The following is a 14,671-nucleotide window of genomic DNA, read 5'->3' on the forward strand; positions in this document are numbered from 1 at the left end:
TCAGTCCCATACACCATTAAATGAGGTCATATAATCTGTCACCATTGCAGAATAGAATAAAAAGATAGGATACCTTGAGCCCCACCTGCCCTATTATTACAGACAAGACAAAAGTAAGGCCCTGAAGTGTAGAGCACTTAACTGAGGGGTTACTTCATGGTAACATCACAAGTTGATCTATCTTTCTCTCCCTTACCTCCCCCCATGGGTACATTATCTCTTAGCAAAGCATCTAAGAAGAAGCTCTAACAGCAGCATTTTTATTCAACAAATATTTACCGAGTGCCCGTTATTTGCCAGACCATTATGAAACACTAGGATTATAGAGCAGTGACCAAAACAGACATGGCTCCTGTTCTTTTTGGAGCTTACAGTGTGATGTGGGCCACACACATTACACAAATATTCACATAAACAGCAAGGCAATTACAAATTATAAAAAGTGACATGACTGAGTACAATACTAACAGGACCTATTTTTGACTCGGGCCTCAGGTAAGGTGTGCCTGTAAGGAAGTGTTATTTAAGCTGAGCCCTAAAGGATAAGTAGGAGTCAGGGAAGCAGAGAGTGAAGCAAAGAGGATTCCAGGAAGACAAAATAAATACTTCAAAAGGAAGCTCATTATTTAGTTTAGCCAGTGTCCTATTTGTCCTCAGTAAAGGCTAAAGTGAAAAGGTAACATGTTTTTTTCTATTCAGAATACCATATTTACCATGACTCTATACCAGTAATAGGTTTTCCTGTTCAATTCAGTTTTGTGTGCTAGGAATGCAAATGAGTGGAGTCTTTTTTTTTCTCCTGTTGATATGTGCAGGTATTCTTTCAGCATGTAAAACAGCATGTGACCTTTCTTAACGTGGGGAAGCGTCCTGAAGTCAATGTCCATGTTTTGCTTTGATCTTGGCTTGACTTTGTCAATAATCCTGATGCTGCTTTTACATCACATGGTGTATAAAAATATTCATATAACTTTGTTGTTGCCTTTTAAAAAGCACAGTTTGACCCTGACCAATGTGGCTCAGTTAGCTGGGTGTTGTCCTGCAAAGCAAAGGGTCACTGGTTTGATTCCCAGTCAGAGCACATGCCTGGGTTCTACATTTGGTGCCAGGTCAGTTGCCTGTGAGAGGTAACCAATTGATGTTTCTCTCCCTTTCTCCCTTCCTTTCCCTCTCTCTAAAAACAAATAAATAAAAAGCATAGTTTGTAGCAATCCTTACATTTATGTATTTTCAAAAAGATAACTATTACCTTAGATTTATATAATACCTTTTCTGCTAAGAGCTCAGCATCTGACTAAATTGTTTCCACTAAAATCCTGCTCATGTGGAGCAATGGTATTTGAATCTCAGTCTTCCCACTGTCAGAGACAACATAAAGAGAGCTCACCAGGTCTGCCCTCTGCTCAGGCACTGAGATGTTTACCCAGTAATGAGATTACAGCTGCCTGTCTGGCAGGTTGTAAGAATCTATGTTGGACTTGAAGGATCTTCATCACCAATCTTGGCATCAGTGGTATCTAAGAAACCTGATTGGCTGATAGCCGAAGAACCACTTCTCTCACATACTGCCACTATAAACAAACCACAGAAGTGGAGAAAACTTTTTTTCTACTCTGTATTGAAATTAAAGCATTTCCTAAGTACATTACCTCAGGTTTTTTCCACTAATGAGACAACTGCCCCAAAGAGGCACACATACAAGTTCAATCTGAATTACATAATTGGAGAGAGTATCAGCAGAGAACATTTTCGATCATAAGCATGATTATTAGACAGAATTAAAACTTGTATTAACAAATAATTTCTCCATATTTCAAGTTCTGTAAAAGTAGCTTCCTTTAAAAATGAGCAATTAACTCTAATATGATATTTTCATCAACTTTAGCATGTCCTTTTAAAATAAGAAAAACATTGTCCCTTAGAAAAGTGCATTTAAATGACTGACCACTATTCATTTTTTCCTGCATGTGGTTTTTTTCAATTCTTTTATAATTTTTAAAACTTAATATCCCAAAACGAGATCAGGCTCTTTCTTGAGTGTGACAGTGTTTAAATTAAAAACAATCCAGTAAGAGAGAAATTTTCTATTTTAAAGAGGTTACTTGATAAAACTGAAAGCTTACAAAATCTGTATATTTAAAAGACTCACTACTAACTGGGATGCCTAAAAAATTAAGTTTCAAGATATAAGCCAGTGAACATTCTTGAACTTGAGTCACCTGAAAAGTTAAATGCCATCTACCAAATCATTAAACCTAAGGTGGTAACTGCCTTGTCAAATACCCCACGTTCATCTGATCAGGCTGACCACGTCTCCATTACCTACTGAAGCAAAATCGAACACGAAGGCTTCTGTGACACGTTTTAAATACTTTTATCAAAACCTGTAGCTTCCTTTTGTCTGAATTTCCAAGCTTGTTCTCAATCCAGATCCTAACAAGGGAGTCTAATGTAAAACTGGCCTAGACCTGGGTAGGGTCCCTTATGGATGCCTTCAGCAGCACATCCATTGGTATTTCCAGCCCTCACTGCGGCAGAAGTTGATCTAAGCAAAACCAGTCGCTAAACAAGAACTTCAGCGTTAAGTACAAAGTAGAAGCAGTTTACAAGTAATATGGCAGTAACATTTTCTAGGGTACAAATTAAGGCATTTAAAAGTTTTTGTTTCATTTGAGACTAGAGCTCATTAAGTCTGGGTCGCACAAAGTAGTAGTTCAGGGTGGAACTTATCCTTTCTAATCAAAGATGACACTGATAGTCTTATTTCCTGTGGGGTTGGGTGTGGTGGAAGAGACAGTTATGTCCCAGCCATCAATCTGTGTACGGAAAAGTCTGCAGGTCTCACACACATCTGTCACTTGATTTATACTTCTTGTGCCTGCACTCGGCAGGGCCTCTGCTTCTGATTGCGACGACTTCAAACAAAATATCCAACAGGCAACCGAGTGGTATGGGGTTCTTTTTATTGCTCAAAGAAACGGTTGTACTCCTCAGTGTTTCATCTTAAGAAAATCCCGCCCCCCCCCACCCCCACCGCCCAGGGTCTGAACAACTCGGAGCAAAGCAGCAACTTGCAAAAAGTAAACAGAGTCAGGAAACTGGGGTGGGGGGTTTACGTTCTCCAAGCACCATCAACTCACCCCGTGGACACCCGTACAAGGCAGAGAGGCGAAAAGAAAGACTCCCCCGAACCGCGGCTTGACTGCCGCCGCTCCGGCGTCGGGTGCTCCTCTGGGGACCAGGAACAGACAGTGACCACGGGGCCGGACGCGGTGGTCGCCCGCGGAGCGCGGTCCAAGTTGGCCTCCGCGCCCACGCCGGAACTTGGCCTCATCTGGCGGCCGCGCCGGCGCCCCCAACCGCCTCGGCGTCCACCGCCCGCGCCTCCCGCATCGCGCTCCGCCAGTTTCCCGCCCAGCCCCGGCAGCCGCCGCCCAGCCCCGCGCGGGACCCTCGTCCCGCCTCGGCCACCGCCGCAGCGTGCGGGCGGGTGGGGGAGGGGCCGCCTCCGCCGCACCCCACGGGCCGCGAGAACAAAGCGGCGGCCGCGGCGGCGCTAACTTTTTCGGTGTCTGTTCCGCGCTCCCCGCGGCGACTACTTACAGAGGCGGGCCCGGCCGGCCGTGAGAAACTCCGCGCCCGCCAGCGTTCCAGTCGTAGACGAGGCGCCAGCGAGGCTTCACGCGCCTCGCAGGATCCCGCCCGCTGCTGGTACCCCTTCCTCCCTCCGCCTCCCGCCTCCGCCCCGTCCCGTCCTGAGGCCCGAGGGCGGGGGGCCCGGGCGTGCGGGGCGGGGGCGCGCGAGGGGCGGGGGCGCGCCACCAGCGCGGAGCCTGCCGGGAGCTGTAGTTTCCCGGCGGGCGCGAGCGGGTGTCAGTCGCGCGTGGGTGTCCCTCGCGGTCTTCACTCCGCTCTGGGGCAGCCGGACCCCTCGGTTTTTGGGGGGCTCGTGCTGCACCCCTCCCGTAATCTCGGCGTCTCAGTGAGCGCGGGGCCGCGGGGCGCCACCGTGTATTCAAACCAGTTATGCACGGTGTTGGATGCCAATCCTTGCCACCGAGCTGCCTTTCTCTCTTTTGTCGTCCGCTCTGGCGGAGGCGATGGTGGCAAGGAAGCGAGAGGTGACGACTTGCACCGGGGACTTGTAAGGGTTCCAAGCAGACAACAGTTTCTGTCCCGAGGTTATCTTTCCCCAGCTCCCCACAGTTCCGTCCCTCCAGCCCACCCTGCTGGGGGCCGCCGGCAGAGCGCCGCCGCGTTCCGCACCTGGGCAGATGCAACCAGAGCCCGCCACCTAGAGCAGAGGGGCTGCGTTCAGTGTGTTTTGTGTCTCCTGCTTGGCCATCTTTAAATTCGAGTGTGTCCCCCTACGTCAAAGTGAAATGCAGCCAAGAATCAAGAGCCCGGGCTTCCAACTGCTTGGAAACAAGGTGGAAGGTCTGGCGAAGGGGGGCGGAGGTGGAATTTCGGGTGAGGATCTGAAGGGAAGGTGCGCTCTGTGTTAAATGACAGACCTTTTATGCGAGAGAAGCCTGAGCAGCCGCCGGCCATGGTACCAGAAACGATCTAATTCTCCTTACCTCAAAGTGTTATCCCAAAAGTACTGAAGTCAAATGGACTGCAACAAGCGATGGGCGACAGTTGACAACCCTTCCATCCCCAAGCACAGGTCAAGAGGGCAGTTTTTGAGAACAGAAAGGAAAGAAAGTTGAGGGGATCCCTACTTCTTGTACCAAGTCATCAATCTCAATGACTGTTCGAGGATTTAAAGTTGAGAAATGGGAATTTTAAAAATAATTTATATCAAAGATGGAACAAGTAAAATCATGTGTAACGCTGATCCTACTCCGAAGCTGTTTTTCAAAAGTAATTTCTGAAACATTCTCAGGAATGGGAAACTGTTAAATGGGTCACATTCAGTAATATCTATCTACCTAATTCAATCTAATCATATCTTACACTTTGTCTTCTGCCATTCCTTCACTGTGAAATTGAAAGTAAATTCATTCACTCATTTGCATTCTTTTTTTAAAGAATGCGCTTACCTAACTTTGCCTTTTTCTTCCTTCCACTTCCCAACAGGCATTTTAGTCCAGCCCCAAATATCCTCTCTCAGCAAGATTCCCAGGACCTCATTGGAGCTGTCTACAGCCAGTCCCATCTCACTAGTGACTTCCATTTTCTCTCGTGGTCCTTAAAGAGACAGATGTTACTCTCCTGGAAGTAACTTTTCTAAAAGAATCAAGCTGCCGTTATATAAAGACGTAAGGATTTGTCTCTGTGTGTGAGAATTCCACATAACACCTCTCTTTACTTGCATTTATCTTTGGCTTTATGTAATTTAGCATTTGTTTATATACTATGTTATAATTGTATCTGCAAATATGAGCATATGTATATATCTAAAATACATATGCAGATATATTTATAACATACAGTGAATTGAAGAGAGGTGTGTTGAGGATGGTTCAAGTCAAAAGAGAATTAGAAAAATCTGATAACTGGAGGGAGAGATTATGGCATATGCTCTACCTAGGATTTCATTTGGTGCCCTAAGAGTTAAAATTCAAGTAATTGGCAATAAAAAACCCAAATATCTTCCTCATCCTCTGTAATTCCTGTTTATTTTTGTGGCTGCAAATAGTATGTTTCTCCAACAAAGAGGAGGTAATACATACATGTACTTCTGGATCTCATTTTAATTGAGTATTAATGAAAAAATCCTTCTTTTGAAATACTATAAACTGGTTATAATATATTTAAAAAGCCAACCGAGAAAGAGTACAAAGATGCTACAGACCTGGGTAGGGAACTGATACTAGAATTAATTTTCATATCAGCGCTGACCAGAGCAGAAGAATTAAGGAAGTGGATTCCCACACTCAAAGTCCGGAAACTGTACCAGCCCTCAAAGGCCAGTTGAAAGGGAAAGATTAGGATGGGACTTTGAAGACAAACTCCAGTGTAGGCTCTGCCATTTAGTAGTAGCATACTACTTAATCTCACTAAGAATTGATTTCCTTACCTGTGAAATGAGGGGAGATAATTACTTACTCCATAGGGTTGTATGAGAATTAAATGGGGGAAAAAAGTTCATCCTAATGCACTACACATATAAAGGGCATTAAAGGTAGTCTACCTGGTTGTGAGTCATCATTCTGCCATTTAACAAGCTGTGTGACCATAAGCAGGTTAACCTCTGTGTGCTTCAGTCTCATCGTCAGTTAACTTAGATGATAGTAGCCCTTACCCCATGGGTTGTATAAGGACTAAATGAGATAACACGTGGGGAAACATTTTAAAAAATTCACACGGTGAATGCACAATAAATGTTATCTATTATTATTCACATTAAACAATTGTAGGTTTCTAGGTCTCCACAACTCCTCCTATCCTGGCAACACAGAGAAAGAAAAGTTACTCAGCTTGATTCCATGGAGGAAAATTGAAAATAATAACGAGTTTAAAAGGAACAGGAATCCCTTTGGCCATAGAAAGAATTCCTCTTCACTTCATCAAAGGAAGGTCCTACTGCACCGACCCTCAACTGACCAGAAGGCATCACCATCACATTTTCCACACTGATAACTTCAAGTGTTCCCGTGCAGGAAAAATCCCTGGAGAGTATATGTTTGTTGATTTTATTACTAATATAGTTAGTCAGACTAGAACGACTGAAGCACTTGACTATAATTTGTACTCTGATCATACACCTCAAATTTCAAAATCTCAGGTATCTCTAGAAAGAATTGTGACTTTATAACCCTAGACTTTAAATTGTCTCAAAGTTCCTTAAATGATGATGAAGTGTTTAGATGCAGGCAAATCGATGTTAATTTAGTTTGTCTTTTTGCCTACATTTCCCTGGAAACTTTGCAGTCCTTGATGTATTGATTCAATAATCTTTTTTTTTTTTTTTTCGAGAGGCTACTATGTATGTGCAAGGCTCTTAATAGAGCTACAGGTAAAACAAACATTCTCAGGAACCTAAAGTTTATTAAATAAGATATGGGAAAATCTCTAGTACAGAGAAGAGAGTGGAAGGCAAAATAAATAGTTGGCAGATGTCAGAGAAGACAAGACATACCCCTGACCTGGGGAAGGCTGAATGCATGGAAAGAGATCATTGTAGCTGGGCTTTGAGGAAAGAGTAGGATCTGGAAATATGGGGAGAAGAATGGGAGATGAAAGAAAATTCTAGGTGGAAGCAACAGTGAGCAAAGGCACATAGGTGTGAAAATATGGGCACATCTGTGAACTAAGTGGTTTCAGTTAGGTTGAGCCATTGGGGTTTTTTCTTCTTCACAATTTTTAAAAATCAAGATACAATTTATAAACTATAAAGTCCACCCTTTAAAAGTATGCAATTTACCGGGTTTTAGTATATCTATAAAGTTACACAATACCACACTATCTAATCTCAGAATAGTTTTATCATGCCCCAAAACAAACCCCTTACCCTAGAGCAGTTGCTTTCCATTACCTGCAAAGGTGACCAGCTTACCCTGTGGACTCCCACTGGAGACACAGGTGCTTGCAGCTGGGAGCCCTCAGGTGGGCAGGCACCTGAGTGCTGAGTATGGAGGGGATACTGACAAGATATCTGCTGTATCCACTACATATGGCTTCACTCTGTATCTCTAGTCTTGATCTCTTTCCGTAACCACCCAAATGTCCCATAGAAAGATCACACATTCAGTGTGTCTCTAGCTGAACTCATCTTTTCTTCTTCCTGTATGCATTCCCAATCTTAGTGCATACTCCCACCATCTATTTAGTCATCCAAGACAGAAACTTCTTGGTCAGCCTGAACTCCTTTTCCCTTGTTCCCCAAATCTAATTGGTGACTAAATCCCATCAATTTCATACCATCAGTTTCCTGTGTGGTATACCGTTTTTTCTCTTTTTAAAAAAATTATATTTTATTGATTATGCTATTACAGTTGTCCTCATTCCCCCCCCCCCCTTAACTCTCCTTCACCTGGCACCCCCGAGTCCCTCAGGCAATCCCACCCACCATTGTTCATGTCCATGGGTCATATGTATAAGTTCTTTGGCTACTCCAGTTCCTATACTGTACTTTATATCCCCATGGATATTCCGTAACTACCTATTTGTACTTTTTAATCCCCTCACCTCTTCAACCATACCCCCCACACCCCTCCCACCTGGCAACCATCAAATGCTCTGCATCCTGGCTGGTATGGCTCAGTGGATTGGGTGCCAGCTTGCAAACCATGAGTTGCCAGTTCTATTCCTGGTCTAGGGCACATGCCTGGGTTGTCGACCAGGTCCCCAGTAGGGGGTACATGAGAGGTAACCACACATTGATGTTTCTCTTTTTCTTCCTTTCCCTTTCTAAAAATAAATAAATAAAATCTTTTAAAAAATGCTCTCCGTATCCATGATTCTGACTCTGTTCTTCTTGTTTGCTTAGTTTGTTTTTTAGATTCAATTGCTGATAGGTTGCATTTTTTCCATTTTATTGTACATAGTTTTGATCTTCTTTTACTTAAATAAGTCCCTTTAACATTTCATATAATCATGGTTTGGTGATGATGAATTCCTTTAGTTTTTTCTTGTCTGGGAAGCTCTTTATCTGCCCTTCAATTCTAAGTGACAGCTTTGTTGGGTAGAGCAATCTAGGCTGTTAGGACCCTACTTTTCATGACTTTGAATTCCTTGCCAATTCCTTTCAGCCTGCAAAGTTTCTTATGAGAAATCAGCTGACAGTCTTATGGGATCTCCCCCTGTAGGTAACTAACTGCTTTTCTCTTACTGCTTTTAAGATTCTCTCTTTATCTTTAACCTTTGACATTTTAATTATGATGTGTCTTGGAATGGGCCTCTTTGCATCCATCTTGTTTGGGACTCTCTGTGCTTCCTGGACTTGCATGTCTATTTCCTTCACCAAATTAGAAAAGTTTTCTTTCATTATTTTTTCAAATAGATTTTTAATTTCTTGCTCTTTCTCGTCTCCTTCTGGTACCCCTATGATGTGAATGTTAGACCTCTTGAAGTTGTCCCAAAGGCTGTTTATACTATCCTATTTTTTATTTGTTTTTGTTCTGATTGGCTGTTTTTTTGTTTTTTGTTTTTTTTGTTTTTGCTTTATTTTCCAAATCATTGATTTGATCCTTGGATTCATTCACTCTACTGTTGTTTTCCTGTAAACTGTTCCTTATTTCAATCAGTGTATCCTTTGTTTCTGACTGGATCTTTTTTATGATGTTGAGGTCCTTGCTGAGTTCCTTGAGCATCCTTATAACCAGTGTTTTCAGCTCTGCATCTGATAGATTGCTTATCTCCTATTGTTTAGCTCTTTTTCTGGAGTTTTAATTCATTCTTTCATTTGGGCCATGTTTTTTTCTCTCTTCATTTTGGCAGCCTCCCTGTGCTTTCTTCTATGTATTAGGTAGAGCTGCTTTGACTCCATGTCTTGGTAGTGTTGCCTAATGTAGTAGGTGTCCTATAGGGTCCAGTGGCACAGCCTCCTCTATCACCCAAGCTGGGTACTCAAGTTGCACACCTCACATGGGCTGAGTACACACTCCATTTGTGGATGAGCCTTGATTGCTGTTGGAAGATCAATGGGAGGGATTTACTGAGGCCAATCAGCTTCAATGAGAAGGATTAGCTGTGACCAGTTACCACCCTTCCTGGAGGATCAACTGTGCTGGGGTAGGGTGGTGGTACTCTGACCTGGTCTGTAGCTGTTCACTGGGTGTGCTGGCCCTGAGGTCCCCTGGGTGGTGCAGGCCAAGGTCAGCCCCAACCTGCGTTTCACCTGGAGCCACCCTACCTGAGCTATGAAGCAATCTGAGATGACTGCTACTTGTCCTAGGCTTGGAGATTCCCAGGCAGAGCCAAGCTGTGAATCTAGACTAGCTGCTGCTAGTGCTGGGCCTCGGGGTCCCAGGGCCCTGGGTTGTTGCTTGTTTGAGAGGATTTAGGAAGTTGTGCCTCATGAGCCAAGGCCAGCCATTCATATGGAGAAGCAGCTTGGGTGGGGTTGGGTGGGGCAGAGTCTTGGGGGATCTCCAAGGTGAGTTAAACAGTGTTAGCCAGGTTGATGGTGTCTCAGATAGGGCATCAGCTTGTTAGCTCTGTGGCCTGAGGGTTTAGGAAAGGGGCAATAACCTCTGCTCACCTTGATGCCAGGCCCTTCAGTTTCTCCCTGTATACCACTGGTGTCTTTCAAACTGCTACCCCAGTGTTCGAGCTCAGAGGGAGTGAGTCTAAACAGGTTAGTCTATGTGTGAGTTCTTTAAGAGGAACTGCTTGGGGCTCCAGAATTTTCTTCCTCCAACTCAATTTCCACTGGTTTTTGCAGCCAGACTGTGGAGACTTATCTTCCTGGCACTGGAACCCTGGGCTGTGGGGCCTTGTGTGGGGTTAGGACTTCTTGATCTGAAGATATTCCTCCCAAATTTTTATTAACCACACATGGGTGAGGGACCAGCCTGTTCTGTGTCTGTGCCCCTCCTACCAGTCTGGATGGATGTGGTTTCTTGAAGTCTGTAGTTGTCAGACTTCCATTCAACTCCATTTTTGATGGTTCTGAGTGATGGTTGTTCTATAGTTCAGTTGTAATTTTGATGTGGATCTGTGAAGAGGTGAGTCATGTCTGCCTATGCCACCATCTTGACTGAAAGTCCTCCCCTTTCTTCTCTTTTCCACTATGGTCATCTTGGTTCAGATCTTTTATGATCTCACCTGATCTACTGAAATGCTGATCTAAGAGATTTCCCTGCCTTGAATCTTCTCTTCATTAATCCACTCTCCACTCTGCCACCAGACTGATAGTTCTAAAACACAGAATTGATGCTATGATTCCCTGAGCCTAAAATCATTCAGTTGCTCACCAATGCCTTTCTTGTGCTGACTTTAGAGCATGGCATGCCCCCTTCATTGTGCCTCTTCCTGCTTCTCTCATTGCTAAGCCCCATTCTCCATGTATCTAGAACCTCATGCAGTGGTGGACTGCTGGCAGTTCCCCATTGTGTTTTTGTTCATGCAATACCTGTCTCCCTCTTTTCCACCTGGCAAATAATTCAGATTCATACAATTCAAGTTCTCTTCTGTGATGCCTTTCCTGTCCACTTCAGGCCTGATAGGAACACCATTCCTTTCTTTGTGCTCCAGATGTGGTCCTTCCATAGCACCTGTGACACTTCTTTATACTACTCTCTCCTTCACTAAACTCTAAGCTCCTTGAGCACAGGGGTCATATCTAATTCATCTCTACATCCCTTGCAGAGTGCCTTGCACAGTCTTAGTTCTCCCGTGACATGGTTGAATACTAGAAATTTGGGAGTCTTTGAATAGGGTAGAGAATGAAACTATGGGAAAGGATCAATTACCCTGCAGAAAGGCAAGGGGCAAAAATTGCACCCACTGAGGTTGTACTGTGCTGAAAGATGCAGGATTCTGTTTGACTCTAGAGCTTTTGTGCTTCTCGCTAATCATGTAAGTACTAAAGGAGGTCTGTTCTATTTGACTTTGGTGGGATAAGTGTCAGGAGAAGATTGAGGGCCAAAGTCAAACTGCCATGAATGGGAGAGATAAATGGAAGTTGAGAAGAGGACATAGAGGGTACACTGGTGGTTCTCAGATTTTCAGATTTGAAGGATCAATATATTTACAAAAAATTTGAGACTTGAGTTGCCAACTTCTTGTTTTGCCAATTAAGAACATTAAAATAAGCCAAGACCTCAAGCCCTTGTGGATGTGGCTCAGTTGTTTGGGCATTGTCCTGCAAACTGAAAGGTCATATGTTTGATTTCCAGTCAGGGCACATGCCTGGTCTGTGGGTTGGTCGTCAGTTGGGGCATGTGTGAGAGGCAACCAATCGATGTTCCTCTCCCTCTCTTTCCCTCTCTCTAGAATCAGTAAAAGGAAAACATCTTTAAAAAAACAAGACCTCAAAATCACTAATCATTAGGGAAATACAAATCAAAGCTACAGCGAGAGACTACCTCACACCCATCAGGATAGCTACTATCAAAAAACAGAAAAACAGCAAGTATGGGCAGAAATGTGAAGTACATGGAACCTTATGCACAAGAGATAGGAATGTAAAATGGTACAGCTTGTATGGAATACAGTATATCATTTCCTTAAAATTTAAAAATAGAATTATCGTATGGTTCATTAATTCCACTTCTAGGTATACAAGTATACCCAAAAGAACTGAAAGCCAGGTCTTGAAAAGATATTTGTACATCCATATTCACAGCAGCATAAGCTGCTCAAGGGCCCATCGATAGATGAATGGATGCTGGTGCTGCTGGTTGTACATCAGCGTGAATATATTTAATGCCACTAAACTGTACTCTTAAAGTGGTTAAGATGATAAATTTTATGTTATGTGTATTTTACCACAAAAAACACTCAGTATTTTAATTAGGATAATTAAAAACTATTATGTAATTTAAAAAATGTAACATCAAATATGAAGGAAGAATATAAGAATAAAGATAATCTTTCTGATTAAGTATAATTACCTTATTAACAAAACATAGTTTTCTTAATTGTCTCACTTTGTAACAGACTAAGTCCTGGCTGGCCAATACTATGGAACTGGCATTTAGGATAATTGTATTAATTTCATTAAAGTGTAAGCAAAGGGCAAGAGGGTAATAATCAAAGAAGGTAGCAGGGTCAACAGAAGATCATGTGTACCTGTCATTATTGATTAGGCTGTAATATTACATACCATGATGAGTCAGATATTCCTTATATCTCTGTCAGGCAGTACTTTGAATAATCATGTATTTGTTTTCAGACATTTAGTACAAGACTTGTCCAGAAAGTATCTAGCCAGGCACTATGAAAAATAGAGACATTTCTTATTTCTTTTTTTTATTGTTGTTAAATTACAGTTGTCCCCATTTCCTCCCATTACTCTCCCCTGCCCTAACCCACTTCCACCTCCCACGTTCAATCCTCCCCACCTGTTGTCTTTGTCCATTGGTCTTTTATACATGTTCCTTTATGACCCTTTCTCTCCTTCCCCCTTGTTATCCTCTTCCTGAAAAATAGAGACATTTCTTGAAGAAGATACAAGAAACATTGTACTTAGGACAATGACATCTTAGTCCCCTTCAAAGTAGGCATCTTGAAATCTCGCACAGTTCTCCCAAATGCCATCAGCTACCCATTGTATTTTCCTGAATCTCACTGATGGTCTGAAGTCTCTTTTCTTTCAAAGGTAATTTTAGTTTTTGGGAAAAGCCAGAAGTCACAGGGCACCAAATCTGGGTTGTAGGGGGACACAGTCACCTGGGTGATTTGATGTTTCACCAAAACACTCTGCATGAAACTGATGCATGAATGGGTGCATTGTTGTGATGAAGCTGCCAGTCATCAGTTGCCCATAGCTGTGGCCTTCTGAATCACCTGAATAGTTTCTGCTTAGCTATTCAAGCTTAACACAACATTTGATGCAGATGCGTTACTCAACTTGCTCAGTCATTTTTGAATGCTATAGCCACACAGTACACATGTTCACTCAGTGGAGTCTACCACCCCCAATGACTAGTACAGTAAAGTCATCATTGTTCATGCATGTGCATTCCAGTCCACTCTCCTTGGCTGCAGGTTATATCAGTGTTGTGTAAACCATTTTCACATTAACAATGGTTGGACTTTTTCCAGATAGACCTTGTGTTTTATTGAAAACATGCAATCGTAGGCTGCCAATTCCCTGTTCTTGTAAGGATCATGTTTTCTGGTCTGTTACAAATGTAAAGTATATGCTAAAGATGTGTGTGTGCTCTATAAAACAATCATTATGTAACTAGCTACATAATTTAATAAACATATGAAATACTAGCACACAGAGATGTGTACAATCAGGCTATCATCTAACCACCATGCCTTATTTCCCTCATATTTTCAGTCTCTAGAAGTCCTAAATAATAATCTTTACTATACATTGTATGTGTGGTATGATCCTGAATATCATGTGTTACCTGTCTGAACCATTAGCTTGTTTTCTGATTGGTGTTTGTTTTCTCTGATCTGAGAGTAGATTTGAAAGAAGGGGACCATTTTGCTTCAGAGTGGAATGAAGATGCAGTTTTCCTACGGCCCCTTCCTTTGCTTATGAAATTTCCTCCCAGCCCGCCTTCTAAAGTTACAATTTTGTTTCTTCCTAATTTGAAATGCAGATGTAAGTCTAAACTGTTAGAAGATTTTCTTGGAAATCTAAACAAATAAATTATGAAAAGAAATTAATATCTTTGCTTTCTTACAGATCTCTAAATTCAAACTTTAGTCTTCCCCATAATAGGTATGTGACTTATTGTGTGAAAATCACAAAAGAGCAAGATTTGGCCGGTGACAGAAGGCGGTTAGTCTTACTAAAACTGTATGCTGAGTAATTTAGCTTCTTTTTAAGGGAAGTTTAGGTACATTCTTGGCCTGGTCCTGCTGATGAACTCTGTTGAAATGCTTTTTCAAACATTAAAATTGAAGGTGGATTAGTTCATTTAATTTTGAAGTCTGGACAGTGGGGTATATATAAACTGTTGGGTTGAAAGGATTTTTTTTATGACCACAGTCTGTACTGTCTTTGAATTACAAAAACAGTTAAAATACTTTGCTAATGCTTTCAGGTATATAAATAAAACAAACAGCATAAATCTATCCTAATTTTAAGCAGAAA

At 42.4% G+C, this 14,671-nt stretch overlaps 1 protein-coding gene across 1 annotated transcript in view; it reads right to left on the reverse strand.

The window, feature by feature from the left end:
• Nucleotides 1-3,739, reverse strand: part of PRKD3 (protein kinase D3) — a 64,059-nt gene extending 60,320 nt beyond the window's left edge. Inside the window, exon 1 of the mRNA XM_028515253.2 lies at nt 3,604-3,739. The gene's annotated coding sequence lies outside the window, so the exon portion shown is untranslated. The remainder of the gene's footprint in view (nt 1-3,603) is intronic.
• Between the last annotated feature and the right edge of the window lie 10,932 nt (nt 3,740-14,671).

This window comes from Phyllostomus discolor, chromosome 6 (assembly GCF_004126475.2).
Source record: "Phyllostomus discolor isolate MPI-MPIP mPhyDis1 chromosome 6, mPhyDis1.pri.v3, whole genome shotgun sequence".
Taxonomy (NCBI): domain Eukaryota; kingdom Metazoa; phylum Chordata; class Mammalia; order Chiroptera; family Phyllostomidae; genus Phyllostomus; species Phyllostomus discolor.